The 9,141-nt window shown below is 35.4% G+C and overlaps 1 non-coding gene across 1 annotated transcript; it reads left to right on the forward strand.

Annotated features, from left to right (window-relative positions):
- Positions 1-1,495: 1,495 nt before the first annotated feature.
- Trnai-gau lies at positions 1,496-1,565 on the forward strand. Its single transcript has one exon. It is a non-coding gene; the product is annotated as a tRNA-Ile (tRNA).
- Positions 1,566-9,141: the final 7,576 nt, after the last annotated feature.

Genomic DNA, 9,141 nt, shown 5'->3' on the forward strand with positions numbered 1-9,141 from the left:
CACAACAGACACTAGTATGGCAATATGTAAATCAATGGATGTGTAACTGATGTGATTCTGCAATCTGTGTATGGGGTGAAGGTGGAAGTTCATAACCCACTTGAATCAAAGTGTGGAATATGATATTTCAAGAAATTTGTAATGTTTTGAACAACCCACAATAAAAAATTAAAAAAAAAAGAAATTTGTAATGTTTTGAATAACCCACAATAAAAAATTAAAAATAAAAAAAAATTAAAAAAAAGATATCGTATCCATCTACAACTAAAAAAATATTAAAAAATGTTTAAACAAGATAGAAAGTCAGAACTCTTGCTTCAATATTATCAAGTGCCTCAGTGTCTCATCTGAACCAAGGAGTCTGGTTAAAGACATAAGAGCCAGGCACAGTGCAGGCACAGTGCTGTAATCCCAGCGGCTTGGGAGGCTGAGGCAGGAGGATTGAGTGTTCAAAAGTGAGGCACTAAGCAACTCAGTGAGACCCTGTCTCTAAATACAAAATAGGGCTGGGGATGTGACTCAGTGGTCACGTGCCCCTGAGTTCAATCCCTAGTAACAAAAACAAAAACTAAACATAAGAACAGAAGCAGAGGGCTGGGGAGGGCGATGCTCAGTGGCCATCTTCAAACCCTATATCTACCAAAGCACACATTCAGCTCTAAGAAAGTGAGCTTTTTTAAAAACAGCACTTAAACTTCGTGCTCTATTGCTTTGTTATTCAAACACTGCATAGTCATTTAGGTGAAAACCAAATTGTTTCTATAACCAGCTACACACTGACCCTTTAATTATGTTTTCAGTCCCTTCTAATATTTTTCAAAGATAACCTTACATACAGTATTTAAAATTCTATATTACTTCAGTAGAGTTCAAAACATTTCCCTTTAAAACCTCAACTGTTACCAAAAGGTAAAAAAAATAAAAGGCTTAGGAAAGGCATATTTTTGTTTAAACTACATAATGTTGATGTGATGTCAATTTTACTTTATGAATTAATTCTGTGGGAACTTCTAAAGTTTTGTTTTAGGGTTATCATCTCCATTAGGCATTTCCAGATAATACTGTGTACACAGATTCTGTACTGAGCCCCAATTTAACACTTTAAATGAAATCAAATTTAAATGTGTAATATCATGGGCTAGACAGAGCTCAGTGGTAGACTGTTTACCTAAGAGAGCAAGGCTTGGTTTCAATCCCCAGCACAACGAAAAAAAAATTAATATTATTCTCATGAAGTTTAACCTTCCCCCATTTTTTTTTAAGCCCAAATGGGATTTTTGCCTAAACTAAGGCCAGTTTTAAAAGGTATGCAAAACAATGCCATTATCAAAATGCTGGTTAAAAATACTTGCTAGCATAACTACTGAAAGAATAAAAGACAGCAAAGCTTAGATACTACATTTCATGCAATAACTATATATTAAATAAATCCTGAAAAGATACTCTCTAGATTAAAAGATATATGTCACAAAGATTCCTTTAAAGTTATTTTTGAGAGTATAGCTCAGTGGTAGAGCACCTGCCTGATATGCAAGAGGCCCTGGGTTTGATTCCCAGCACTGCCAAATAACAACAACAACAACAACAACAACAAATAAAATTATTTTTAAATATTATCCTATGGCTAGGAATAATTTATTTTCTAATGATACATTGCTGGAGTTTGTTTTTTCTTTAAGCAAGCACAATGGGTCATTATCTGATAAGTTAAAACAATCAACATTTATGCAGAGGAAACTAGTGACTAGGGGATTTCAAAGCATAAAACTTTTGTAATACTGCATAAATATTTAAGCAAACAGAAACAAATGTAAAGAGTCAGATACAAAACATTGTCATGATTTGTTTCCTTAAATTTTAACTAGCCAATCCAATAAAACTGAACAAAGATAAAGGATCTGATCTGCAGGGGGCTGGAGTGGAAGAGCAGGCAACATCACTCCACCTCCTTGATGCTTTAGATAACTGTTGGTAAAAATTACAACGTACAACATGGTAAAATGAATCACTGTCAGAGGTGATTCCTGGAAGTCCCTACCACCCAAGGACCCAGATCTGATTCTCTCCACTTTTCTCTAATTTTCAAGAGTTCATGTTTCTCTTGAGTTGAAACAACCATGCATGCCACTGAATGTCAGCTATTGCTTTAGACTAACAAATTTTGCCAGTGCTGTCTGCCTTGGGATCAAATACTAAGGAGAGCATATTTTAACATCAGATGAGTGAAGAAATAGAATATGAGTTGCATGAAACTCTTCTAAACTCTAGTGCTTTGATTGAAATAAGACATATATCTCGACTATAATAGAGTCTGCATTGAGTTCAATTATATAACTATTTGAGTGGGGAGTGTGCAGCTGCCATGTATTTGCTCATTCCCTGTAACAACCTTTACAACCTACAGAATAATGTAGAAGGCTTGGAATTTACTTTGGAAGATTTTTACTTTCTATTTCTGTTTGGGTTTGTTTGGTTAGTCTATGTGGTTGAACTGAAATCTTTAAAGGCACATGGCAATTCAACAAGAGGGAAACAATAAAAGATTTTCAAGTATTACAAAATTCTTGTACAAACAAACTTCTATTTCTGATTGAGTACAAAACTTAGCTAATAAGGAACATGATTCCAGAATATTATACGAAGTTTGATCATACTATGGGGAGCTCAAGCATTCCTAAAATGTTAATACACAGGGGTCAAACTTCAGGCATATTCCCCACTCCTGTTGAAAGGGGTGGGGGATATGCCTGAAGTTGAGATATATGTCTTAGTATTTCCCCAACCTACTCAACACTACCAGACTGTCTGTATGATGACATAATGAGGGAAGACCCTCATTATGCATGGAGGTGACACCTAAACTCTGGTTACCTATCTATAGAGGGTGGTCTTTCTGAGACTTCCTCAGATTCTTCATCTACTGACTTACGTGTAATTTGAATAAACTCAAGTAACTGGAGTTCCAGCACCAATCATACTACAGTTAACAAAAACATGAGAGCAGCAAACATACCTCATGGAAAAGTCTATATAAAATTAGAACAATCAGGCCCTGATAGGTAGAACTCAAAAGGTAGAACTCAGGCCCACTCCTTTGAAGGACTGGCAGTCAATAGTTTCTGAACACTGTGTCAGTTTATAGCCAGCTTTATACTAGTGGCTCCAAATAGTTTCTAGAACATTTCAAATATGCTCCCTATACAAGTAAGACTTCAAATTATGAGGAGGCATTTGCTCAAAATGCAAGCACAAGTATGTTATTCAGGACTCAGAATGTTCCAAGTCATTTTTAAAAAATTATTATGTTTAAACCCAAAATATCTCACTAAAAGCTCATTTGAAACAAAAATATCTGAAGTATCAGATTAATAATACTTTAAACAAATATTATAATACATGACCTCAGACACCCTTTCCTCTCATTTCACATTGCAGCATCAGTAAAAGCCTTAGAATTATAGCAAGAGTAGAAATAGAAAGAGGCCAGTGATATCCACAATCAGGACAGCTATTCTGATTTTAACTTTTTTTTTCTTTTTTTCAGTTCTAGGGATTGAATCCAGGAATTTGCATATGTTAGGAAAATGCTCTACTACTGAGCTACATCTCCAGTCTTTTTTTTTTTTTTTAAGTTTTGAGAGAGGGTCTCTGTAAATTGTTGCCCAGGCTGACCTCAGAACTTGTGATCCTCCTGCCTCAGACTCCTGAGTAGCTGGGATTACAGGCATGCACCACCACACCTGGCTTCAAGGATGCTTAAGAAAGTATTTGACACAGCCGGATGTGCTGTTGCACTTCTGTAATCCCAGAGACTCAGGAGGCTGAGGCAGGAGAATCATAAGTTCAAAGCCAGCCTCAGCAAAAGTGAGGTACTAAGCTACTAGGTGAGACCCTGTCTCTAAATAAAATACAAAAAAAATAGGGCTGGGGATGTGGCTCAGCGGTCAAATGCCCCTGAGTTCAATCCCTTAATACCCCCCCCCAAAAAAAAGGAAAAAAGTATTTGGTACACGTTTAAGCACTTTAACAGTGAAACATCTATAAAAGTATTTGACACCCATTTAAGCTCTTTAATAATGAAACATCTCAAGTTTAAATAACTGCCATACACTTATGATATATGAAAAAAATAGTCCAATATATTTAAATAAGAAATGAAGTTGACACATCATACTGAAAAGAGAAGTAGTTAAAAATTAGTATTATGCTTATTAATGTTTGCTGGCCAGCTGAAAACTTAGATTGTTACCTAATATAGCTAAATGATGCTTTTAATAAGAAACAAATTTACTTTATGTATCTATGATGAAGGAATTTGTTTTATCGTTCTTTTTAACTTCTTATTTTGAACCCTTGCCTATACACTAAAGCTTAAATGTTGTAGACAATACAAAGGCCATTTCATTAATCTAGAAGCAGAGGTCCAAAGGGCTAAGTGACTTGACCAAGATCACTCAACCGATTAATCATGAGCCAGCCTGAAAACAGATCCATCTCCAAAGTTTCAGCTCTACTATGTCTTTGACATTGTTTCCCTTCTTCTTTACATAATGGCTACATTTTCTTTAAAGAACACTGGGTTTTACAGAACAAGAAACTTATGATTTGCTTTTGTTCTAAGAAAGCAGATGGGCAAGATTAGACCTTCACCCCAAGAAAGCCTGAGTTAATAAAAGCCAGTACAGAGAGAACATCCATCCAGGAAAAAGCAGATCTTGTGTTTAGTTCAAGGAAGACCGCTCCTGGCAGGGCTTTGCCCACACAGAAGTACAGTACCTGCTGTTTAGAAGACAAGAGGGAATCAAACCTATTGAATTTACAAGAATAGAGGAGGCCTCAACCTGCTCTCTTAGAAAACAACAAAAAGTGGCTGTTGCAGTATTTAGCTGCTGAGTGTTAACTCTCAGATGAAATGGGACCCATGATATGAAAAGATTTTGGAAACCTTTGTTAAAGAGTGGGAGAAACAAAGTGGATGAGAAGTTGGTTTTTACAGTATCCCTTGGAATGTAGAATGAGGGAGGCTGGGGTGTGCATTTCCCTTGCTCAACACCATGCAGAGTGCTCCACTGCTTCCTACTTTCAAATCTTGCTTTATTCCTTACCACCTTCTTGCTCCACACACACCCTTCGTACCAGCTGTTTCACATTCCTGTCACTTTAATTCCATTCATTCCATCTAAACTTTTTTTTTTTAAATCTCCTTCGCTTTGTTATAAACTGCACATCTTCAAATAGTTAGTGGAACCTTCACCTTTGTGAGGTTCTCCTAAGCAAAATTCGATCATCCCTTTCTCCATGCTACTAAGTGTCCTGCAATTTTTCACACGGTTGATACATCACTGTCTCTCTCCATCCTTTACCTATCTGCCCTTTAGGAGAAGAAGCTATGCCTATTTCTTCCAGGCAACAGACCTCACAGATTAATTGCCTTCAGTATGCGTTCACTCAAAGAAAAAAATACATGATGCTGTTGAGGGTGTGGCAAAATGAGCATGCTCAGACATGGATGAGAAATTGATACAATCTTCCAGGGAGGCATTTAGCAATACATTTGTGGGTCTTAACATTCTCAAATCCTTTGACCCATTTCAAGATACATATCACAAAAATTAAACCAAAGATTCAGATCCAAGAATTTTTAACAAAATCTTCTTTGAAATAGTGAATAGCCAATCCCCAAAAAACAAATGCTGAATGTTTTCTCTGATATAAGGAGGTTGATTCATAGTGGGGTAGGGAGGGGGAGCATGGGAGGAATAGATGAACTCTAGATAGGACAGAGGGGTGGGAGGGGAAGAGAGGGGCCATCGGGTTAAAATGATGGTGGAATGTGATGGACATTATTATCCAAAGTATATGTATGAAGACATGAATTGGTGTGAATATACATTGTATACAACCAGAGATATGAAAAATTATGCTCAATATGTGTAATAAGAATTATAATGCATTCTGCTGTCATATATAAATAAAAAATTAATTAAACAAAGAAATAATGAAAAATTGGAAATGAGCGTAATATTTTTAAAAAGAGAGTTAAGTGAATTATAGAGCCTCCTCAGGATGGAATAATATATCATACCTGATAACATAGGGGATAACTTAATGATATACTGTAAAATGAAATATTTATAAAATGAGTCCCACAATAGTCTGACTTAATTTTTCAGCCTTACAATGGCACAAAAGCAGACCCATATAAACATTCTGGTCTTCTACTTTTTCAGTATAGTATTCAAGGAATTAATGAGCTACCTAATATTTTACTATAAAATACACTTGGTGTCAGGTGCTTTTGCCCAACTGTAAGCTAAACTAATTTTTCTGAGCACATTTACAGTAAACTAGGCCAAGCTCTTATGTTCAGTAAGTTAGATGCATTAAATGTATTTTAAACTTACAATATTTTCAGCTTATAATGGTTTTATTGGGATGTAACTCCAATGTAAGTCATGGTTCTCTGTATAATATTTCTTATTTCTGCTTCCAGTCTTACAGAATTAACTACTATAATAATAATAATAATTTCCTTTCTGCTGTAAAATAGCAAAATATATATAACAGTTTTTTTGGGCATTGGAAAACAAACAGTACTGAACTGTGATCCCTGAGTGAAGGGGGAAAATTGAGTTCAGCCCTATTATTGCCCCAATTCATTCTCTGGGGGCAGTTTCACATTGCAGTGCAGGAAGGAAGAACCCTAACAGAAGTGCAGCAATCTTACTAAATGGAGAAAACAGAATTTGCAGAGCTTTAGTACAAGAAAGGAAGGAGCTGCAGAAAAAGCTCCAGAGATCTGCAAAGAATTATTGAGTACAAATTTGTGCCTGCGTGGGGTGAAACTCCATGAGGTGGAGGAGAGAACTGGTAGGTTGAAAAGTTACTAGAGCTTACATAGGGCTAGGAATAGTTTTAGTTTCCCATCAGCCAGAGTGGAGAGAGTTTGACATACCTGGAATACTGGATGGAGTGCTCAGGAGGGTCATGCCTTTAAGCTAAGGAAAATTATCCTGAGAACATAGGTGATTCTGCACCTTTATGCTTATCAGCAACTCCAAATGGTTAAAATGCTCTATAAGTAACAACTGCTAAGAAAGTAAAGACTCCAATTTTTTAAATAAAAAGGAATATTAAAAAATCCAACATTCAATAATGTGCAAATCTTGAAGTCTGGCATGTAAATGAAAATTATCAGGCATAAAAAGATGCAGAAAAATATGACCCATTGCCAGGGGGAGAAAAGTTAATCAGAAGAAACAGAAGTGACAGAGATGATGAAATTAGCAGGAAAAAAGTCTTTAATCTCCAGATGGGATTTCCAGAAATGAGAATGCACTGGATGACATTTTAATTCAAAACTATGGTTAAAGAGATTAACAGCAAATTAGACCCTGTAGAAAAGATCAATGAATTTGAAGACAGAACCTATCCAAAATGAAGTACAGGGAGACAAAAATGAACAGAGCCTCAGTGACCAGTGAACAATCTCAAGCAGTCTAGCATATGTTAGACTCTCAAAAACAAAAACCAAAACAACCCCCCCGCAAAAAAAAAAAAAAACAGTAGCATAAAAATATTTGAGGAAGTCATGACTAAAAATTTTTCAAAGTTGGTGAAAACTATAGGGCAACAGATTTTAGAATCTTAACAAATCTCAAATAGGATAACATAAAGAAAAGTTGCTGAGTAAGAGTAAGAAAGTGCCAGGCACCGTGGCACATGCCTGTAATCCCAGCAGCTTGGGAGGCTGAGGCAGGAGGCTCATGAGTTCAAAACCAGCCTCATAAACTTGGTGAGGCCCTAAGCAACTCCGAAAGATCCTGTCTCTAAATAAAATACAGAAAAGGGCTGGAGATATGGCTCAGTGGTTAAGCATCCCTGGGTTCAATCCCCAGTCCAAAAAAAAAAAGAGCAAGGAAGAGAGTGCTTAAGAGAAAGTTCCAAAAGCAGCCAGGAGTTTAAAAAAAAAGTACACACACACACAAATTAATTAATTAAATAAAAAATAAGAATGAGCTGGATGTGGTAGCACATACCTGAAATTCCAGTGAGTTGGAGGCTGAAGTAAGAGGATGGCAAGTTCAAGGCCAGCCTTGGCAAATCAGCAAAACCCTGCCTCAAAATAAAATTGTAAAAAGCCCTGGGGATGTAGCTCAGTGGTAGAGTTTACCTAGTATGTGCAAGGTTCTGGGTTCCACTCCCAGGACTGTAAGAAAATAAATATTAAAAACAACGATAGACTTTGTTTTAGCAATATATAAAACAATGGGATATCAAGTTTCTAAGTTCCAAAATAGATATTGTCAACATAGATTTCCATATCCTACAAAAATACTTTCAAAAATGAAAATGAAAGGCATTTTAGACCAAAAAAGTATAACTTTATCACCATCAGATCTTCACTAAATGATAGAAATTTAGATGTTAGAGGAATGAAAATTACCCAAATAATAAATGTAAGGAAAAATATAAAAGGTAATGTTTAAAATATTTAAAAATATTCTCTGTATGTGTGTTACTAGAGGAGGTCCTACTGGTAGTAAATATATTTATAAGTGACTTTTTAAAATAAAACTAATAATGATATACTGCGAGGTTTTTAACATGTAGATGTAAAATGTATAACAGAGGCAAAAAATGGACAAATGAATGGAAATAGACTACTGGAAATTTCTAACAATAATCACATCACTATTTGAAAGTAAACTATGATACATTAAATGTTTATATTAATATAAGATAAAATAAGAAGTCCTTCTAATATGCTAATAAGTAAGACAAAATGGAATCTTTAATAATACTCCATTATTCCAAAAGAAGAACAGAAAATAGTGAGAGAAAAAAATCATATGGCTTAAAAAATAAACAGGTAGCAAAATAGTAGATGCAAAACCAAAGTCATATTAGTAATTACACTTAACATAAATCATTTAAAATTCCAGTTAAAAAGTAGAGATTTTCAAGACTCAGGGCTGAGGTGGAGCTTAATGGTAGAGCCTGTACAAAGCTCTGAGTCTGAGCCTCAGCAGGGGAAAAAAAAGAAAGAAGGAAAAAACAAGATTCAATTATAAGCTGATATGAAAAATTCAATTGAAATTTACAAACATAAAAAAGTTTAAAAGTGAACTGAAGAAGATA

The sequence above is a fragment of the Marmota marmota genome, unplaced genomic scaffold (assembly GCF_001458135.2).
Source record: "Marmota marmota marmota unplaced genomic scaffold, marMar, whole genome shotgun sequence".
NCBI lineage: Eukaryota > Metazoa > Chordata > Mammalia > Rodentia > Sciuridae > Marmota > Marmota marmota.